This window comes from Gallus gallus, chromosome 1 (genome assembly GCF_016699485.2).
Source record: "Gallus gallus isolate bGalGal1 chromosome 1, bGalGal1.mat.broiler.GRCg7b, whole genome shotgun sequence".
NCBI lineage: Eukaryota > Metazoa > Chordata > Aves > Galliformes > Phasianidae > Gallus > Gallus gallus.
In genome coordinates, this window is record NC_052532.1 from 96,234,944 (window position 1) to 96,258,042 (window position 23,099).

Below are 23,099 nucleotides of genomic sequence, written 5' to 3' on the forward strand. Positions count from 1 at the left end.
CAGTTTAGATTGGTATTTTGTTGTTGTTACTGACACTTTTTAATAACGTCTATAGATATATAAGCAGTCCAGGGATTCTGTGTTATGAAGTTGATGTTAGCCACCTTCAGTACAGATAGCTGCCCTTAAGAAAGATTTCCTGCTACAGACTTCATAATGGCTCAGATGTTTAGGTTGTTTAGGAAGGCAGATGTGTTTTTTTTCCTGAACGTAAGTTTAGATATCTCTCTTAGGATCTAGTTTCGCATTCTTAGCAAGAACAACAAAACCACTTATCTGTTACATGTTTACAAATCTGTTTTTCTTTCATTTACTTTCTGACAGATTTAAAGAGTCTGCTGCAAAGGAAGAATAAATTATTTATAATGAGATCAGAAAAAAATAGTCATTTGTGTTCCTTTTCTCATACTAGTTAGGCCAACCATGTAGAATTTCTTGTAAAATATATAGTAGCTGTTGACCTAGGCTTCCAGACATTGTCTAATGCCCATTCTTCTGTAGTAAGGTGGAAAAATAAGTCAGGTGCTATTTTTTGATCTTTATATGTGTTTTGAAGTCCCTTTTGTATTTGATGGCCTCAGACCCCTGCACTTCAGAAAAAAATCTGTGCTACCTTGAGGGCACGAGGATAGATGGCAAACTGATAAGGCACATGAATGAGAAGATTATATTTTATTCCCTCGAAAACCAAATCATACCCTTTAAAGTTTTCATTAAGCGGAACTTAAAAATGTTAATGTTATAAAATAAATAAATATCTACGCAAGGCCTGTTGACTTACTCAAAGCCAAGATTCATTTACACATATGGTACTTTAATCAATATGAAGTAATATGTTGCAGAACTCTTTTTTAATAATGTTACTCTTGCTCTGCTTATGTTTGTGAATTTATTAGCAGGAGCATATGTACATGCAGCTTGCATATGCAATTCAAGATTTATACATGCTGAATGCTTTTTCTTCTAAAATGTATAGCTTAAAATGTAGTATAATGTCATGTTCATACAGTGCTTAGTGAGCTGTTGGGGTTCAGTAAGTTAAAACAAAATGTAAAGGATATGTTAGTAGGATGGTGAATTTTGCATATTTATTAAATTTTATGGATTTGGATCTTGATTTGGTTTTGTTTTGTTTTGATTTTTTTTTTGCCTTCATCATTAAGAAAAGATTAAAGAAATGGGTAATTTGACAAGAAAAAGAAAAAAAAAATCTAAGGCATGTTTTGCACTCTTCGTGCATCTGTCTCCATCCTCAAGGTCTTTTGTTTGGGTTTTGTGCTCAGCAGACGTGTATCACAACTGAGCAAAAAACCTTACAGTGTTTATCTGGCAACTCTTCAATTTCCACGAGCTCGTAGGAGTAACATGATGTGCAGGTCTGCCCACCCCCCTACACTCATGAGTTATGTGAGCGTGCCATTCACTTCCCAGAATCACACTGTTTTCAAGGCAGACACCACTGTGTCGGAATTGATCTCCCCAAAGTTAAGAGAGTCATGGGGGCTGCAAAATAAAACCTGTGTAACTTTTAGCTTTACTGAGTTCTGTAACTGTTGTCCTGTCATGCCTTAAGTCTCTGCAATTGCCTCACGGAGGCTCTCTAATAGTCACCCTGTTTTCTGTTTCTTTTAAAATGGTAGACTTTCAGAAGTGCTTCCAAGGCAACATAAGAACTCTGTGTGGCTGTAGTTTAAGTACTGCTTGCACAGCAGAAATAGAGACCTGCTTTGTATTGCAAACCTGATAAAGACACCTTAAAATCAAGGACCTTATAGGGGGCAGCTCATTGCCCCCTGCAGCAAGAGGGAGAGAGCAACTACACAGCCTTACTTACCTACTGACATGATCTTTGCATGGCTTTCAGGAGGACTCGACTCATGAGCCCATGCTGTGCAGGCTGGGCTCCTCTTTGCCTGCCCTCTCAAGCAATAACACAGTGTGTGACTTTCTGGAGCAAGCCAGACTATCCATTTCCAGCACAACCTCTCTTTAGGAGAGGCTGACAGAGAGCTCCCTGTGTGAGGAAGTGGCTTTGGCTGTGAGAAGAATGGAAGGCTTCTGTGTGCATGAGAGCTGACCTCGTTCCTTACAGACTTCCAGAGTGAGAGGCTGAAGCTTTCATCATGTCTCAAGGAGAGAAGTATCCCTGAACAGAAGAGAGGGAAGTTGATTTAAACCCTTCTGGAAGGCTAGGCCAAGGTGCTGCAGAGATCTCTGCCACCCTTTAGAAGATAAAGGTGACATCTCTAATGGAGGGAGAGAGCTTTTGAGAAAGTTCTGCTCTTCACAGTTAAAAAAGATGAGAGAGATCTGATCCAAGGACAGAGCTGTGCAGTAAATTGATAGTGATTTTATCTAGCACACAGTAAAACAAAAATAGACAGGCTAGGTCATAATGAAAGCTGAGGAGAAAAGAAATTGAGTGTCTGAAGATTTTGGAGAATGACATATATCAAAGATAGATAGAGCTACTGTAACACAGAGAATAAATTCATTTTGTAATCTTGGTCCTTAATCTGACTGAGCTGCAATGTACGAAACAGAAAGGTGCCCCATCTTGGTGTAACCTCTTCAGGTGTCCTCCTGCCTCTGTGAAAATGATGTCCACATAGCTGATTCTGAAAATAATTACATTGCTTTTGAGTAAGCTTTCAAATTGCTAAGGAGCTCACATAAGTAGAAATTATACTTCAGAAACTGAAACTAGTTATGTGAGCTATAAAACACTGAATCACATAGAAGCAGGCTACCTTTTATTGGGCTTCACACCTCTGAATGCTTAATTAGTTCAGTTTTACTTGCTATTCCAGGGGGGAAGGCAGCAGATTGGTGTTACTCCTGTGGCAGTTACTGCCCACCAAATTTTGCTAACCAGAAAGATGGTGCATAAGACACTCTGTAACAGAAGGTGATACAAAGGCCTTCTTGGTAATACATTTTCCCTTTCTTACTGCCCTTTTTGTGTGAATGAAGAAAAAAATGGTCACTTAGGTGATGCTGCTTTTCACATCCATCAGGATGTGGGGACATTTTCTGCAGGCAACCAGACAGAATAAATGGATGCAACCTCTGCAAAAAATGTCAGGTTTTGTAACCTGAAAAGTACCCTTCCATTATTCTTGTAAGATAAAAAGCCATCTGGCCTACAGTTCTGAAACTTTCCAGTAACTCTGTGAAAGATTATGTACTAGACAAAATAAGTGCGAAGTTTGAGGGCTCAGCAGACATCTGCGGGAACACCAATTGGCTGTACCATTTGGCTTTTGCTCAGAGCAAGGCTCAATGAGCTTTGGACCTGGGATATAGAATGCAGGGGTTTCTTCTATGAGGCACCTCTAGATTTTGGCTTGCATTTGTTTTCCCTGGCTCATCTTGGAATTCCATGCTTTGCCTTTTCTTTTCTTTTCTTTTTTTTTTCTTTTTCCTGAAGGAGATGGGAAAGGGGAGTGTGTGTGGTGGGGGAGGCCTGAAAATCTCTACCTCCTGTCCTACCTGCAGTGCACCGCAAACTGCAAAATCACAGCCTTGTGCTTTTGATGCTCAAAACTGCAGCTATCATTTGAAAAGACAATTTTTCTGCATTCATAGTAAACTGCATCTTTCAGCATTACTGCTGATGTACTTCTGAAGGACCACTTTGTGTTAAATGACCTTTTTTTCCCATTCTGTGTTTTGATGCAATAAAGAATTTGGTGCATTCAGCTATCTTACATAAGCAGCAGTGTGATGAGTCATCTTCAGAAACTGAATATTCACATGCTTCCCTGACAAGTTATGTGCTAAAAAAAGGCAAACTGAAATTTCCTAGCTCTTTATTTTAACACTGTATCTTCCCATAGGGGTTATTTTTATAAAGGGCAGAGGCCTGATGGCAGGCAAAGGGCTGACCCTCTGTTGTTCTCCAGCCCATAAATGTGATTCTTGTAGAATGAAATGACTGCAAAAAATCAAGCTTTTGCATCAGGAAATTCCTCTGGGACTGGGACTTGGTGACCAGACCCTATGCTGGTTCTGTATGCCAAAACCACCACCTTCTGGTCACCTGCACGTGGGAGATAGATAGCTGTGTGGAGCTTGCTGGGGCCAGGGCAAAAACTGTAACGTTTAGCATTACATACTTGTAATGTGTAACATGTGTGGGGTTTGACAGAGCCTGGTTCTTTATGTCCTGTGCTGTAAATGCTTCAATTCTTGTAGTGAATATAGTTGGCCTAAAATGCAGCGAGAGCATCTCTCTTCTCCTGATATCTTCAATTAGTCAGAGTGATGAAACAAAGCCTTCCCTTTCCAGTTCCATGACCCACATTTGTATCCCCCCCTTTTAAAGGGCTTCTTTAATAGTAATGGAAGAGACTCTGAGACCTTTGCTATCTGCTAGTTCTAGGTGAATAATTTGCTCCTGGTCTCTTTTGGAAAGCTATCATCACTAACATCAGAGTATCTAGAGATGAATGGCCTCAGGTGGCTGTGTTTCAACTGGTCACTGAGAAATATCTCAATAGCAATAATCATTTTGAGTTCAAATTTCATAAAGAGCAGTGGTCATGAGCACCATACATGAATAGATAGACATTATGACTAAAATAGCTTATTTTTTTTCTTCTTTCCCTGTAATTGAAATCATATCTAGAAATTTATTCCAGTATTTTATTCAAAAACTTACTTCATTCTGCAGCTCAGTTACAGCCATAGCATATACCTGACAGCTAGCATGCCACGTGTGATGCATAAGGTCAGCTTGTAGAATGCAAATTCTTTGCTGCTCTATTAAGAAAATGAGTTTTACCATTGTAAGTATTTCTGAGGCTAATGATTCTGGTGTTAAAGATAAGATATTTTGTAAGTTCTTTTATTACGTGTAAGTGCAGACTTAATCTAGACTAAACTACTCTGTCACCATGAGTGAAAAGCATTCCAATCTTCTTATAACAATGTTTGGCTCACAGGATCTAGCTTTTCCAGGCCTCCATAGGCCATGTGGGATGATTTCATAACTGTGGTCAGTGGATCGTTACTGTGACGTTTCTGCTCTGAAACCGTTTAGGTCTCCAGGAGAAGCCTGTGATCCCGCTGCCCAGCCTGGCTGGGTGCTATGTGAGATAGCACCGCACAGCTGACTCAACGGGCAGCGGGATGCTGGCACAGCTGCGTTGCAGGCACAGCTCTGTTTGGCAGCAGATGCAGGCAGGCAAGGACAGCATCACTTCTGGGTGCTCCATGCTGCATGCTTCTCTGTCAGCAAACTGCTCCATTCCTTCAGGGGCTGCCGGCAGAAACCTGATTAGCATTGTTGGTATTGCTTTCCTTGGAAATAGAGGATGTTTATGCTAAATAAGAGGCAGAGTAATTGAACATCGTAAGAAAATGTTTCTTTTTTTAAGCCTTTCTCCTCCTTTTTCCTCCCCGCCCCCCTCCCCCACCACCCTTTTGCTGTGAGTAGGAGAGGCAGCTCCACAAACTGTCCTTTTGCACCATTGACAAATGTAATGAATTTTGAGCTTCGACATTAAACACTCCGGGTTACCTGCTCTGTGAAACTGCAGTGAAGTATGCAAGTCAAGGAGAAAAAAAGCCAAACCACTATCTCTGCTTTCAGCCTGCCTGTGCCCGGTGTTACGGTGCTGTGGGGAGCATTGATAAACACTGGGAAGAGCTGAGAGGTGGCAGAGGCAGGTTAGGAATCAGTGGCTCCTGTCAGACCACGGAGATCTGTCCCTACGTCTCCTGCAGCATTTAAGTGCCAGATTCGCCTGCTCAGAGGAAGCCTTTACTACTGTTCTGTTTTCACATGCCCTGGATAAGTGGAAGAAACGATGCAATGGAAATATAATTTTTAGTAAGCATTTCTAATAGAAATGGTATTTTACATCTCCCTCTGCCTCTGCTGAGTAAGTGCTATTTAGCTCCAATTATTCATTCCTAAGGAAAATCTCCTAATTCATCTTTATCAGTACTGCCAGGTAGAGGTTATTCATTTTTCTTTACCTGGTATGGCTGTGCTGTCACTGCTGCTGCTGCTGTGGCTGGTAGGAGTCACTGCTGCTGTGGACATCTCGCCTAGAATGAGAGCGGGGTCAAGGTGGAGAGGTGAAAAGAACCGTGAGTAACCTGGGCTTTTCCTGCTCTTCTTCTCTGCTCTGTACTCAAAGAAATGTTTTAGGCCTCATTTAGCCTTGTAAGTCCTCCTCTACGGGAGATTGTTCTTTAATAATAACCTGAAGGCCATGTAATTATTGATAGTTAAATATGCATGCAGAAATCTGAGGCCACACCTTCTGTACTCTCCACACATCTGCCGTACAGTACTGTGTTTCCTGCAAGCTTCCCAAACAGCCTGTGCTTGTTAACTCCTGTATTTCCAGGGAGCTGCAGGACTTCCAGGATACCATCAGTTGTGCCTTTTCTATTTATAGCCTTACCATGTTACATGCTATTTCAAATGTTGGCATTGAGAGAGGAGCAAATTTTAAAGGTGTACTGATTATGTGGAGGAAGCTTGTAACCACAGCGATTATGCTCCGTCAATTTATTGGTATAAGCAGGATAACTGTAGCTTAAATCAACACATTTAGAAGACGGGATTTAACATAGCATTGCCCCTTATGCAACATTTGTCAGTGTTGCACTTACAAAGGAAGAAAGAAAGAACATTATTCTTAGAAAAGAGAAGAAGATGAGTCATGACAATATTTGGGAGTGAGACATGCAGGACTTTGTGCTGCACACACAGTAGTTTGACTGAAGTATCTGGGTGAATATTTTCATTTAAAGGCAACTCATACTTGCTGGGATTATTCTTTATTCCTGTCCAACTATATAAATAAGCATGCTTATTATAGGCAACATACTGTTACCATTATGCATGTGGTTTTTTTGCTGTACTTTTTTTAGAACTACCTAGACTATTTACAGGGGAAGAAGTGTTGAAAGTGGAATGAAAGCTCTCAGTTTAATTCAGCTGAATGTGATGTGACTGACTGGAAAATGTATGTGATGAAAGTCTTTAGGTCAGCAGAACTTGGGGGAGTGCTGCTGGTATCCTTGGGATGCATATCATCTTGACTATCCTGTTACCTGAAAGCTGATTCACAGCTTGAGTAACACTTGTATTTCCTAAAACATGGACAAACATAACAGAAAATCTGCCCCCAAATCATCAGCCTTAAATGAAGAGGTACTGGGCAGAGTGGAAAAGAGAACAGAATCATCCATTAATGAGTAATTTACATACAAAAAACACACTGTCCAAATTAGCAGGCTGTTACTATGTGCATTAATATGCTAATATGTGTGATATGTGCATTAAATGCTGCATATAACATTCTGCAGTTTGTGAATATTTAAGCACAATAGCTAATTATGCCTAAAAGTTCTTAAATTTAACGAATGTGGAAACTAATGCTCAAATCAACTTGAAACACGTTGACTGAAATTTTACCAAAGCGTGTTTCTTAGTGGAAAGGCCATCTAAAGTATGTTTGCGTATCTGTTCAATTACTACCTGTTAGAAAACAAGACAGCACCCAGAGTAAACAGACTGTATTTCCAGTTTTGACATACTGTTTTTCAGCTATTTGAAAGTTCATGATGCTGAACTTAGACTGAAAAAGTGAAATAGATGGAGGTGTAAGTACTAATCTCTCACAAAAGCATTACCGAACAAAAGTTAGTCACTTTGGGATGGCCTTTAGCCATGATGGGTAAATTGCACAAAAATTCAGGTTAAAAGCACCTCAGCTTTAGGCATTTGTTTTGTACCTACAGTAGGTCATTTAATATCTTCAGCAGTTATCAATTAGACCTTATGGATTCAAATTTTCTCTTCTGTCAGAACAGTTCTCTATCTAGCACATACACAAATTGCTGATGTGGGTTTAGAGGAAAAACAAAGATATAAATTAGTTTTTATATCTTACTGATAGTACAACACTTAATTTTAGAATGTGTTAAGAGTTACAGATCTGAATCAAGTCTCCTTGCAATTCAGAGAAGATGTCTGGATCAGATCCTAATGGTCCTTTTATTTAAATATTAATATTTTCACTAAGAACAACTATTCTGCTAAGGAGTTCTTAAAAGAATCTTATTTTGATTGTATACCATTTGGCTTTTTCTATCCATGATGCCAAAATTCTTCTGGTTGCAGAATGCAGTTATCTTGCAGGGATGAATGCTATGAGAACCAGACAGCTCCTTCTTTTGGCGAAAAGAGAAAATTAAAATACAATGTAATCATAGCTGTTTGTTTCTTAGTCAGTAGATACTGTATGTTTGCCTGTGAATTGATGGAGTATTGAAGGTGTTCTCTTGCTGGTTTATTCTTGCACATCATAGTTAAAATACTATTAAAATATAAAACTACCAAAAAACAAAAAAAAACAAAAAAAACTCTCTGAAGTTGTGTGGTTACATAGTGTAGTTTGTTTAGTTTAGTTGTGCTTAAATTCCATAGTCCAAGCCAAAAAACATGGCTAAATAAAAGGGGACCTAGCTGGTTCCTTCTGCTCTTCAACAAGAATTTTCACTAAAGCATTCAGTAGTAGCAGTTTTACAATGCTTTGAAAGACTTCTGTTTGCAATATAGACAGATTTAAAAACACTTTTCTTCAAGTACTCTTTCAAAGGACAGAATAACTTTCTATTTCTTAGGATTAGAATCCTTCTTAGGATTCTCTATGATGTTTTACCAGTTAAGATCATAATATATTAAGAGGAACAATTAGTCATCCAGAAAAGTCATAATGATACAAGTTTTATCTGTGCTTCTCAGGACCAGAGTAGTCCACCAGGGACCACAATAAACTTTCATTTCTGTGAGGTGTTTGCTTTCCTTGAGCTTACATCTATTTGGAAGAAGCTGCATTCTTCACTTACATAAGGGTCTTGGAGTGAGGAGTTTTGTAGCCATGTTTCTGACCAACCATAGCTCAAATTAGTGAAATCAGATTCAGAGAGTGGAGAGAAATTATTTCTGACAAATGCAACAATTAGAACAAAATACAGTATGCAAGCAAGCTAAAGGATTAAATCATATATATGTCTATACTTTTACTTATAATGGGACGTTAAACAGGGGGTACAGATTTTGGAGGTGGTAGAGGTTGGGCGTGTCCTTTGAGAGACAGTCTTGAAGAACAAAGGGATCCAGGAAGTCTGGACATTCCTCAAAAAGTAAATCTTATAGGTATAGGAGCAGGCCATCTCCTTCTGCCATAAGATGAGTTGGCAGGGAAGAAGATGAATGTACTGAGGGAACTGCCAGAAGTGTTCACCAAGCCACTTTCCATCATTCATCAGCAGTCCTAGTCAATTGGTGAGGTCCCAGATGACTTGAGACTTACCAGTGTGATCCCCATCTACAAAAAAAGGTCAGAAGCGTATCCAGGGAACTATAGGTCAGCTTAACCTCAGTACTGGAGAAGGTCATGGAACAGATCATATTCAGTGTGATCACATGGCATGTGTAAGAGAGCCAGGGGATCAGGCCCAGCCAGCATGGCTTCATGAAAGGCAGGTCCTGCTTGACCAACCTGATCCCATTCAGTGACCACGTGACCCACCTGGTAGATGAGGAAAAGGCTGTGTATGTATTCTACTTAGATTTTAGTAAATGTCTGTCCCATAGTATTATCTTGGAGAATCTGCCAGCCCATGTCTTGGATGGGTACACTATTCACTAGGTAAAGAATTGGCTGGAGGGCTGGGCCCAGGGAGTGGTGGTAAATGGAGTTAGATCCAGCTGGTCATCAGTCATGAGTGGTGTTCTCTAGGAGTCAATATTAGGGCCTCTTCTGTTCAATATCTTTATTAATGACCTGGGCAAGGGAGTTGAGTGCACCCTCAATAGGTTTGCAAATGACACTAAGTTGGGAGAAAGTGTTGATCTGCCTGGGGGAAGATCCTACAGGGGGATCAATGGGTTGAGGCAGATTGTATGATGTTTGACAATATGAAGTGCTGAGTCCTGCACTTGGGTAAAAACAACCCCAGGCATTACTACAGGTTGGGGACAAGGAGCAGGGAAGTGATCATCCCTTTGTACTCAGCATTGGTGAGACTGTACCTCTAGTACAGTGTTCAGTTTTGGGCCCCTCACTATAAGAAAGACATTGAGGCACTGGAGTGCATCTAAAGAAGTGCAGTGAAGATGGTGAAGTATCTGGAGCACAAGTCTCAAATGAGGAGCAGCTAAGGGAATGGCAGCTAGTTAGCCTAGAGAAAAGGAGGCTTAGGGGAGACGATATGACTCTCAGTAAATATCCGAAAGGAGGTTGTGGCAAGGTGGGGGTCAGCCTCTTCTTCCACGTAATAGTGATAGGAGAAGAGATAATGGCCTCAAGTTTTGCCAGTGGCTCAAAGAGTGGTGGGGCACTGGAACAGGGAGGTGATGGAGTTACTATGCCAGGAGGTATTCAAAAAAAGGGTAGATGTGGCACTGAGGGAAACGGTTAGTGGGCATGGTGGTGATAGGTTGACTGTTGGACTAGGTAATCTTAGAGATCTTTTCCAACTTTAATGATTATATGATTCTATGAACATATAAAAATATGTAAAATAAATTGCTAGAACATGATGCTATGGTGTTGTCTTCTGGCACATTATTAACTTATTTCCATTCATATTGTTCTTAAGAATGTCAATGATTATTATTTGAATGCCTGTATTTTACAGCTTTCATGCTTATGATCATGGGAAATGATACAAAGAATTTTCATTGCTATTTTGATAACAATTTGGAAATATATTAAGACAGTCTTACTGTCCCCCAGAAAAAAAATCAAAAACAAAACAGTTTTATAGAGTCATACCATTGTTGTATTGTTATTAATTCCTTTGCTGCATGCAATATCTCCTCTGAAAACTATACAAGCATTTATTATGATATTTATAGTTTCATAAATCTATTGCTATACTCTGCAATTTTTTGTTGTTGTTAGAAAACTTTAAATGGTTTGCTTACTCTGAATAAAGTGCATTATTCTCATTTTACAGAGAATAAAGTTCTAATTTTCTGGGCAAATTTTGGACATTATATGAATTACTGAAGAGAAAATGTTTTTTTCTGATTTTTGTTAGAAGTACTTTTTGGTGGAAGAATTTATGAAGCTTTAAATTTTTACAAGGCATTAAAGCTATTCTTTTATTGCCAAATTCATTCTCTATTCATTTCCTTCCTCTGGACAATGGATGTGTTTCATTTTTCAAATTAATTTAGAAGTAGTAATAATTAAAACTCAATCACTTGAGAGATACATTGGGACAGAAAGCTGTGAAGTTCCTGTAATGTGAGTGGTAAAAAGTGATAGAAATAATCTCCTCCAATTACTTTCAGTATTCACAAAAAATGAGAGTAGGGAATTAACTTAAATGATCCAGGTAATCATCATTTATTTCCAGATTGAAACATATTTTATTTTCTTCAGGCTCAGAGGGAATCTCATCATTGACTATACCTGAAGGAAGAGTACAAAGAGAACAGAGCCAGGCTCTTTTCAGTGGTGCTCAGTACTAGAACAAGAGGCAATGGGCACAAACAGAAATGTGAGGTTCTCTCTGAACATCATAGAATCATAGATTGACTTAGGTTAAAAGGGATCTTAAAGACCATCCAGTTTCAATCCCCTGCTGTGGGCAGGGCTGCCACCCACCAGCTTAGGCTGCCCAGGTCCCCATCCAACCTGGCCTTGAACACATCCAGGGATGGGGCATCTGTAGCTTTCTCTGAAAAACCTGTTCCAGTGCCTCACCACCCTCAGAGGAAAAAAATTCCTTCTAATATCTAACCTAAATCTCCCCTCTTTTAGTCTAAAGCCATGCCTCCTTGTCCTACCACTATTAGAACATGTAAAAACTCAGTCCCCCCTCTGCTTATATGCTCCCTTCAAGTACTGGAAGGCTACAATGAGTTCTCCCCACAATCTTCTCTTCTCCAAGCTAAACAAGCCCCAATTCCCTCAACTTTTCTTCACAAGACAGGTGCTCCAGCCCTCTGATAATTTTCATCACCCTCTTGTGGACTTGCTCCAACAGCTCCACATCTTTCTTGTTCTGGGGTCTCCAGGCCTTGACACGGTACAGATGGAGCCTCACAAGGGCAGAGGAGAGGAGGACAATGCCCTCCCTTTTCCTGCTGGCCACTCCTCTTTTGATGCAGCTCAGGATACTTTTGGCCTTCCAGGCTGCAAAGCATACACTGACCTTGGGAAAGTCATGCTGGCTGTCTTAGATCACCTCCTCGTTTCACATGTGCCTTAACATATCTTCCAGAAGGATCAGCCCCTGATCCTCCCAGACAAAGAGGTGAAGCTTACTGGTCTGCAGTTCCCTGGATCTTCCTTTTTCCAGTTCTTGTAAATGGGAATGACATTTCCCTTTTTCCAGGCACCACAGAGAACTCAGATGACAGCTGAAACTTGTCAAGTATGATGAAGAGTGGTTTGGCAAAAATATCATCCAGTTCCTTTGCTGTGCAGGTAACAGAGCACTGGCACATGTTACCCAGAAGGTGGTGGAGCCTTCACCCTTGAAGATTTCCAAAAGCCTGGGAAACGTGCTCTGGGTGTCTGTGTTTGAGCAGGGGTTGGACCAGATGGACCCAGACGTCCTTGACAACCTCAGCCATTCTGTGGTTCTGTGAAATACAATATGTGGCTTCATCCACATATTTAGTAGATATCCACAGATTTAGTAGTAATGTTGCTGCCTCAAATGTAAATACATTTGAATCAAAGATAGTAATGAAAGAAAATTAAATGAATATCTTATGGCTAAAGCTCTTTAAAGATTTTTTTTTTTTTTTACAGTGCTAATAATGCATTAAGTCTATATGTTGTTTTAATGAAAAAGTAATCTCTGATGTCATGGGCAGAGCTGATTCAGGCCTGTGAGCAAGGTAAAGGTACATACAAGTTGGTTTTGACTGAGTACGTTGAGTACCTGACCTACACGAAACTTCTTGAAGCAGCTTCCTCTACCCAGTGCTTCCCCATTACAGCAAGCAGAAAGAAAGCATCCTTTCTGCAAGCACTGGCTTTTTGTTGTTTGTACAGATCAAATCTCTGCATCCAGCACAGCTCACACACAGCTTAGAGGTGAGGGTGGAACAGTGGTCAGCAAAAAATAGGTTGCTTCTGCCAGAGCAGTTAGTGTAATCCAGAGGGGCTATGTGCTGCACGCTTCTTCCAAGATGATCATCAGAGCAGGTAGGCCATCAGGGTTAGCCCAGGTGGGCTGCCTGGGCAGCAGCAGATTGTCTGCACTTGCTGGGGAGCCAGGGCGCAGATGTGACACTGCCTAGATGTGTCTTTGGGTGTGGGGGTGAGCACTGGGCTGCAAGGCAAACAGCTGCTGAGAGCAGGCAGAAGGTTAGATGATCTGCATGGGTGAACTCTTCTGGTTTGGTGTCAAAAAGTGTAGATTGAGCACACCTGCTTTAGATTACTAAAAATAAGTGTTCTTTCAGAGAAACCAGCAAGTTTCTTACCTTACAGAAAGAAAGGGAAAAAAAACATATTTATCTCAAACTCTTACACAGTAGTCTTTAACATTAAAATTATTTTGTTACATTATTACCCTGGCATTAAATACTTGTAATTTGCAAGTTTTTCTGTTAATATTGTCATCTTGCACTATGTGCTTCATTGAAAACTTTAAAATGAATCCCAAGCCATCAATGACCTTGGTGTCAAAATCTAGAAGGAAGGGTTTAATGTTGCCTTTCCTAAGCATGAGGCTGGATTCAAAGTTTTTTTCTGCATTCACATAGATGTATTTCTTACAGGAAATCATGTTTCACGCAAAATTGCCTTGCAGGCCAGGATTTTATTACAAACTCTTTAAATTCAAGTAACTCTCAAAAAGAACTATGAGAAGAAAATATAATCGCCTTTAAATGTTGGTTAGTTTTTCTTCTTGAGTAGATGTGGTTGAAAAGAAATTGCAGAGAATTATGGAATGAGAGATTGAGAAAAGGGAGAAGGAGAAGGAAACAAAAGTGTGACAAATGAATAGCTGAAGACTGAAGGAAAGGGAAAGAAAAGGTCATAATGTAGAGTGGCAGAAATCATGCTTCTTCTGTTGTTATCACTTAACTGATTTGCAACTTCTCTTCAAAACTGCTTATTCCATGATATTAACTTTATCTCTCCTTTCACCATACTGTCTGTAGGATCTGGGAAGTGAACCCTTTTATTGACAAACAAATCCACTTTGAATTTTAATTTGTCCAATTTATGAGGATAAAATTGAACAGTTTCATTTTAAAATTGCCACGTAAGACTTTACAGTAGAAACTGAAGTGAGTTGACATTGATTCAACAAATTCAAGTATTTCAGGGTAATTACAGTTGGGAGCATATTGTGCCCCGGACCTTTTGAGCTTTAATAAATGTGAGTGAAATAAAACAAAATGTTGATACACAGGGTACTGTTCAGCATAGTCAGTGAAGCTACTGTGACATTAGATTTCTTTAAGGCCCTCTCTGCAATTGAATAAAGCCCTTCCTTGGATGGTTTTTAAGTCCTTATATGAAAAGAAGTACAATTTTTGTGCACCTTATTGTACTATTTTACAGTAAAATTATTTGATTTGAATTTTAGAAACTTTGCATTTCATTTCATTCTTCAGAAGAAAAAAAATCAATCTTTTTGTAACTTAGTTATATTGATAGACCATCTTTTCATTTAGTCTTCCTGTAACATCAGCTAAGGCAGGGATGTGTACATACTTCTTTAAGTATAGTTGATGATAATTTATTTTTAATCACACTGTAATCAAGTCTTAAAACATTAGATGTAATACGGGCAAGAGTTGTTTGTAGATTTTTATTATTTTTTTAATTATTATTATTTTTTAATTTGTCACTGCTTCCTTTAGCTGTTGTCTGAGGACAATTGAAGAATTAATAACACTGTTGTACATGAACTCCACTGAAGTCCTCTATGACTGGTTTCTCTTATTTTTATTCATTATCTTCAGTAGTCAGGCATCCTGATTATTCATCTTCTTTTGTCTCTTCACTTGGTGATACATGGACTCATTAGGCAGGACTACCCAAACAGGATCATGAAAGCCATTCACTTCTTAGGTATGTAGTTTATGGTGCTCCTAGGCTGCTTTCCTGCCAAGAGCAGCATTATTAACACCAAGATTAAAGAATCACAAGATTAGATGAGTAAAGAAATCTTTCAGTCATGATCTTATGGCCTTGTGCTTGCATTCAGTTTCTCCAATTTCATGCTGTTTACCAACACAAGGAAAATTCTAAAAGTCACCACTTATCTCCAGGGCCTGATGCTACAACTGGTACACTGTCTTGTGTCCCACTGCCAATGAAACTGCAAGATATGGCAAGCTACATTAAACATAAATGCATTACTGCCCCATTAGGGATTTAACACACTAAATCACAATGCCTTATGGACTTTTTTTTTCTTTAAGTAAATCTTTCTTTTGGATGATATTTCTCCTCTTCTAATGAATCAGAAATCCCACTCTCAGCTTTCTTTCCCTCATCCACCAAGGGAGACAAGGACTGTCAATTCCTTCCCACCCCTCCAGAGGAAGTCAACTAGGAATACAACAGTATTGTGCTGTTTCGACAAATAGTTGGTAGTATCTTTATCCCTCCATGTCATGTTGATTTCTCTTCTGACTTATCCTTATTCCTTTTTCTGTATTGTGTGATTCTTCAGCTTCGCGTCCACTGCAGTTTTTCTACTGCCATGTGTGATCATTGCCAGCCCTCATGGCAGTGAGCCTGGGGCAGCCATGGAGGTAAGCCAGCTATGGCCAATACTCTGGGTTATCCATGGGATATCTGTGGGACTGCATACAAAGAGAACAGAGGAACAGACTGGTATTTCCATCAGCAGAGTGACTTCATTTAGTTTTGTGAAGCGCTTTCTGCATTTCACCAGTATGAAAATCTTGCTATCACTGCACAATATCAGGTTGGAACATAGCATTTCAGGGCTCCTTGTATTGTCTGAAAGATGTTTTAGCCAAAATAATTTGTTTACAAATGTCCTCATTTCTATATTGTAAGTTGCATATATGTAGTTTGTCAGAGAGATATTTTGTTTACATAGATAATGTAGGTGATGCTGCTAATGCATACTTGTTTCAAAGCTTCAAAAGAGAGTCAAACAGAGGAATCCATTGGTACCTTCAAGACTTCTGTAAGTCCTTTGCTTTTGCCTGCAAATAAGGCTTTATGGATTCTTTTTCAATATAACTTAGTTTACCAGAAAGCAAGTGTTGTCAGTTGAAAGTTGTCAGTTCATTTTATTTTTATTTATTATAAGATAGTTCATAAGCATTTTTCTGATGTACCATTTTTGGTTTGTTATTTGTACATTCTTCAAAATGAATGGTTGCCTGAATCATTGCTGTCTTGCTTCAGGTCCCCAATGATATTGGTTTATACTGATTCATCACTGTACTACTGATAGGATAAATCTGATCTACTTATGACAGATGAAAAATTCCTTATGGCAGTGAATACTCACAGAAATACTAATATTTTTTTTTTTTTGAAGGATTAATGAACGAAGATACCATTATCACATCAAGATATGTACATCCACTTTTAGAAACAGAACTCTGTGTCATCCGGGATGTACTTCTATGTTGTATAAGAATGCAAGTAGGAAAAACAGTGAAACAAAATTTAAAAACCAGCAACCATGAAATGTCCTCTATCTAGAGTACCTCCAGAGTAATACGTACATGATAGTTCTTCAACTTTCTTGAAAAATATTGGACAATTTTTATATTGGACTATAAAATCACCAAATCAGAGGAGAGTCTACAAGAAGCAGAAGTGGTTGGAAATGCTTTCTGAACACTTTCCCTAACACTTTCCCTAATGGAAGTGCTAAGTGCTTTGGAAATGCCTTTCCAAACAAGAGAACAAAAAGACAACAGTTGGTATAAATGCTCAAGATCTTGTGACCATGATTTTCATTTCCAAATGGCTGGTTTTTTTGGGTGGTCCCATCTGTTATGTGTTTTACTTGCTTTTCTCAAACACTCATTTAAACCAGGTTTGTACACAAGTGATTAGAGAATGTCTGCTTTTTCTGTAATTGCCCGTGTTTGCTTTCTTGCAAGTAATAAATGACAAATACTTCAACTGTTCTCATTATCTTTAGGAGTTTGTAATCCAATGAGACACCAAAACTATGGTAATTCAAAGGCTAGTCACACACTACCTAAGGAAACTTTGTACAAAATATCAGCAAACAAATTTGTCAGAGATTTAGATTTGAATTTACAGAAGAAGAGGTTTTTTCTTTAGAAGTGTATTCCTTACACTCATGAAGAATACATTTGTAGAAATCAAGATAACCAGTTAGAGAATGGAAAAATGCACGAGAGAATTTATTTGCCATAACTGTTTTTTGTTGTTACTGTTACACAATATGTTGTTCTGTGACACAAAATGACTGAGGAAATCTGTCATGAAATGTGATTTGTGCCCTGCAAAGTGCTTGGATTGTCAGTATCATCATATTCTAGGTCAATTCTGATGTAAAACAAAAAGTAGAAAATTAACAAACAACAGAAATAGTGAAGTCTATGAATGTATGTCTCACACTGGATATTTTCAGTATCTTTAGAGGCATGTGCATATTTTTAAACTCTTCCTCTCCCTTTTTCTCACTCTAGCACAAAGCTCTGTCCTTAATACCAAATTTTCTTGCAAAAACAATACTTGTGGGGTCTCCCTCTTCTACTGAAATTCCTGTCTTCATGCTACATGTAAAGTCTGAGTGTCTTTGAGAATCTCCATGCTGCTGGGCTAGATAGGAATTTTGACAAGAAAGGAAAAAAAATTTTTTTTTTTCATTTAGGAACTGTAGTGGAGTAAGGCACTGACCACTCATAACATGCTAAAAATGTGAGTAATTAATGTGAGAGCTGCAGTCATCATAAAAAATCTACAAAAATTAAAACCTTTCTATAACTGTGTAGTAAGTGCATGTGAAAAAACAGCTTCTGATGACTTGAGATGAAAGATGTAACTACTACAGAAAAACACACTTATTTACCATTCTTTTACATATGTTCAGAATCAGTCTTTTCCCCATTCTCAATTACACTGCCTTTCATCAATGTTTTTATATAATTCAGCCTCAGTGTGCTGAGTGGTCAGGCTGGGAAATTATGCCTGTGGAATGTTCTCTCATGTATTTTACATTCTAGAAAATGGACTTTCTTTTGTTCCTTGTGTTATTTGCATTTTTGCGTCAACTGGCTTTGTTGAAAGAAGATACCTTCTGGAGGTCTTATTCTCTTTGGTCTCTTTCTCCTTGCTCTCTCAAAACCATTCTTGGCTGTCACACAGTGCATGGAGAGAGTTCCTTCATGTTTTGGGGTGATCTTAGGTGTCTCTTGCTAGAACATGATAAGATGTGGGCACTCTAAACAGAAATTATCAGTGAAGAAATGTCTCCCAGTTACTGAAGTTGCTCATTAAATGCGCTGAATCAGGGTAGGGAACTTACCCTAAAATCCTCAGTTTTGGGACCTGTTTTTCTCAGAGAGATTTCTGTGACAGAAACACAATGCGCTACAGAAAAGGTAAGGTATTTAATGAGAAACAGATGAGGCCTGTGTATTGTTAGTGGAGAATGACTACTGTTTTGTGTAAAGAGAAGCCAACATATAATGTTAAGAATAAAAACAGAGAAGATTACAGGACATTGTAACAAGAAGTTATTTTTATTTTTGGTGCTTAAAATGCTGTTAAAAAAACCCAACAACCTAAACTCATAAAAATTATTCCTTTTTTTTTTTTAATAGTGCTTTCAATATCATTTTACAGATGCTTACTTTATTTCTCAACACCGCTTGTCCCTTTACAACAATATCCAAAGATAATATTTTTCTCACAAACAGGTTCTGCTTGCTTTAACATCTGTTGATGTGATTTATTAATGTTCAGGTACCAATAAAGATACATTTTCTTTTGTGTGTGTGTGTTCAGAAACATAGAAAGAATCTAAATGCATGTTTCCTTAAAAACAAAGTCTCCCGACTTAGCTCTTCTGTCTTTCTTTTTCCTTAAAGACCACTGGGAATATTATAGTTTTACATGTCAGCTACTAATGGTTTTATATCCAACATTTGGTTTAAAAATCACATGACCCTGAATAGCAGTGTTTGTTTTTTTAGCAATGCCTGCTTAGTTTCTTACAACACTATAACATTAATGTCTTCTTTTTACCGTCTGTAAACATTTAAGTTAGAATTTTATAGGCAGCACCTTTAAGCTTTAATTGGACATCTGATAGTCTGTGTACATAAGCACCTACCAGATAATGTGGAAATTGTAGACTAAGAAGCAATGATGCCATTGTGCAGGTAGGTGTAGACTTTTGCCTGTTATGTTAGATTGTCTCCCAGGAGTGTCTGCTGTATTTCGGAAACCCTTTACATGTGAGCTGTTAGAAAAGTATGGAAATGATGAGGCAGGTGCCAAAGCAAACCTCTGACAGGCATTTTATCCCACCCAGATTATAAGGTTCACACCTTATTTTTTATCTTGAATATCAAAACCTTGAACTATGAGTCTGGTAAGTTTTTATCTCTGATTTATGATATATGTTGCTTCTATTATCATATATTTATAAATACTATCCATCACTGTTGATGCTTCGGTCTATTGTACATCTTCCATTTTGGAGATTTGTGTTGTAGCTAGAAAAGAACAAACACCATTCATTCTTCTGCATCTGAAGCACCTCTGGCTTTGTGAAAATGTGTATGATCAGAATGAAAAAATTTTCCTTTTCTGAGTCCTTGTCACTCCTTCATTTACTACATGAATTTACTACAGTGGTCACCTAACAGTGCTGCATCAAAATGCAGTCTGAAGAGTTATTCCATTCTGGGTTCAAACTTTTGGGATGATATTTTACAGAAAAACATTTTGTATTGGAAGTAGCCTTAGTCAAAGGAATGTAATCTAGCGACCTGGTAGCAACTATAGCACCTAAAGAGGTGAATTGCTCCTTTCTCTTTAAATCACTACTTAGTGTTATCAGTACGGTGTTTGCTATCTTCACCTCATAGATGAGATCACGATAGACAAAAGAGGACAGGCAAAGTGTGTGAGAAACCAAAAAAGTCATAGAGAAAATCATTAGTTTTACAGATTCTTATTTGGTAGTTCTAAATTTATGAGAGCATTATGTTATTAAAAATAATAATGTATTGGTATGACAGTATATAATACAAAATGTATATGTAGGTGTTCTCTTGTACTTTTTTTTAATTTTATTTTTGGCTCTAGATATATTTTATGCTAGTTGCTGACTGTGTTGCCATATGTTATGAGCAGCAAGTGAAATGGGATAAATGCAGAAATATCTGGCATGTGTGAACTTCTGGGGACATTGCAGCAGAGGTAGAAAACAAATACAATTCCTTATTAGTTTAAGCATGCCTGCACTGATAGAAGCATTTCTCTGTTGATAGAACTGTTCTGGGGCAGATTATGGTAAAAATTCTGCAGAGTCCAATGCACATATGTAGCACCGTTCTATCTGGCAGTGTGAGACAAATGAGGGAATAAGAACTGGGGTTACAGTTTCAGAACTTAAGCAGCCCAACAAAATCTACAGCAGCTTTTCATGATAAGGGAATCGGGGGGAGGAGAATGTGTTTTCTCTGGACTCAAGCAGAAGGAAATGTTTTACCATTTTGTTTGTTGTCCAAAAGACCAGATGTATAAGTCAATTAAGGTAGTAACTAAATAAGAGCGGTATTTCTATGGAAGCTGTACATAACCTCACTATCCCAGTGCTTCTCAGTGGAGAGAGAGACTCATTTGAAGGAGCCACTAAGGGGAACCTGGGGAAATTAACCTTGTTAGGCTGAAGTTTGCCTTTGGAGCACTCAGCATGCAACAACATTTTTTTAAAAGTCTCAGCTATGGGCTTAGGGTCTTCAATAAAACAGAAAATGTCTTAGAAGCCAAGAATATGTCCAGGAATGAATAATTCCAAAGCAGACAGGAAAAGAAGTCTCAGGAACAAATATTCAGTAAAGCATGTTTCTCAGTGAACTGAATGCCCACAACCAGATCAATCTCACTGATGTGTGAAGTTGAAAATGTCAGTTACACAATAGTGTACTGAGACCACCTTAGAAAATCTGAGTCCCTGTGCTTTTAAAAAGCAAACCTCTGCTTTGCATTGAAGTGATATATTACTCACTAAGTGAGAATAAGGTGTTACCAAGCAGTAAGTCAGGCTTGAAATTACACATGGCAGTCTCCATTACTTACACAGAGAAGGAAGTATTAAAGAAAGTACAACCTGATGCTGAATACTCTGCCAAGTATAACCCGCTCAGTGGCTGAGTAATTACTGGCAGGTATGTATTCTGCTGTGACAGAGCTTGATAACAGATTTACAGAACTTGTGAAGCATGCACAGAACCATGTGTCTGTCGCATATACCAGAGTTGTTTAGTTGTCACTTAGATAACTGTTATTTTCTCTAGATATGAAAGCTGCTCCAAAAGTAATACTTGCTATGTTATGTTGGCTCATGACATCAGAGGTGGATGTTGGTGATATGGTAGTAGAGGCTGAACCTTCCCACCAAAAGTCCATTACATTTTGTTTCTATTTGATAGATAGCAGTGGAGGGGCAGTCTCACAGAATGGTGTCTGCTGTGGAAGTGTGCGTGAAGCAAAGGTGTGTCACTGAATTCCTCCATGTGGAAAAAAAAATAAAAAATGTCCCCATTGACATTCATTGATGCTTGCTGAACATTTCTGGATATCAAACAGAGGATGTGAGCACAGTGAGGTGGTGGGTGGTGCATTTCAGCATTTGGGACAACAGTGTGAAAGACAAGCCACATTATGGATGGCTTTGCACAGCTGTCACACCACAAAATGAAGAGCAGCTCCATCAGCTCATCCACACAAATCAGCACATTATGACCAGTGAACTGTGTACAGAGCTGAATATTAGCTTCAGTGCTTTGGAAACGATGGTGGCAACATTAGGATATCATAAAGCTTGCACCATGCGTCCAACAAATGCTCACACAGGAACAGAAAGAACACCATGTGCAAGTCTGTCAGGAGCTATTGAACCAATATGAAGGTAAAGGTGACAATTCCCTGCATCACATCATTATCAGTGAAGAGATGTGATGTTATCACAATGAGCCAGAGTCAAAATGGCAGTCTGTGGAGTGGCAACATGAATTTCCCATTGAAGACAAAGTTCAAGATACAGCCCTTAGTGGTTAATGTGATGTGCACTGTTTTTTGGCAAAGGAAAGAGATGATCCTTCTGGATTTCCTGGAACCCAAACCATCAACTGTAACCACTACACTGCAACACTGACTAAGCTGAAGGTTCAAACTTCCAGAGTCAGGCCAGAGAAGAAGGCAACACCATAACACCAGGCCCCATACCAGTTTGAAGACCATGGAACACATTGCTGGTCTTGGCTAGACTATCCTACCACATCCAACCTACAGTCTGGATTTGGTGTGTTCTGATATTCATCTATTCAGGCTGACTAAAGATGGACTTCACAGGCAAAATTTTCCTAGCAATTATGCTGTTACAGTAGCTGTGAATCCGTGAGACACCTTTGATGGTGGAGATTTTGATGGGTGCAGCATGTAGGTTCTTGTTCATGGCTGGTGAAAATGCATAGCTAATGGTAATTATGTTGCAAAATAGTGTTTTGTAGCTGAGTGTTTGCTCTATCAACTAGTGCTATTGTGCTCCTTGTATCAGTTGTAGTTTCCATGGAAATAAATAGGAGGCATTACTTTTGGATCGACCTTCATTAAAGAAGTGATGAGCTGTCAAGGAGGTTCCTCTAATATGATGAGACTTTGGAACAAAAGGAAGCAGGAAGAAAATTCTCACTAGTTCATTACAGCAGACCTGAATACAGATATTTCAAAATGTGCTGCATTAAATAGTGGCATTAAACTTCTTCAGTTTAACCAGACTTAGGCCAAAATAATCTTAGAACAGCTACACGGGGTTTAGAGATGTGACTTTATCTGGTGCTACTGTCTGTTTTTCTCAGCAGCATCCAAAGCACACTTGAT

The 23,099-nt window shown here is 38.7% G+C and overlaps 1 protein-coding gene and 1 long non-coding RNA gene across 5 annotated transcripts in view; one reads left to right on the top strand and one right to left on the bottom strand.

Annotated features, from left to right (window-relative positions):
• LOC121107710 overlaps window positions 1-6,294 on the bottom strand; it is a 50,228-nt gene extending 43,934 nt beyond the window's left edge. The window contains exons 1-2 of one of the 2 annotated variants that reach the window (XR_005842058.2): window positions 5,986-6,294; window positions 1,835-2,146 (exon numbers count right to left, since the gene is read on the bottom strand). This is a non-coding gene — a long non-coding RNA (uncharacterized LOC121107710). The remainder of the gene's footprint in view (window positions 1-1,834; window positions 2,147-5,985) is intronic. The other variant, XR_005842057.2, reaches the window with a different exon arrangement.
• Window positions 1-23,099, top strand: part of ROBO1 (roundabout guidance receptor 1) — a 707,723-nt gene that overhangs the window by 182,946 nt on the left and 501,678 nt on the right. The window lies entirely within an intron of this gene.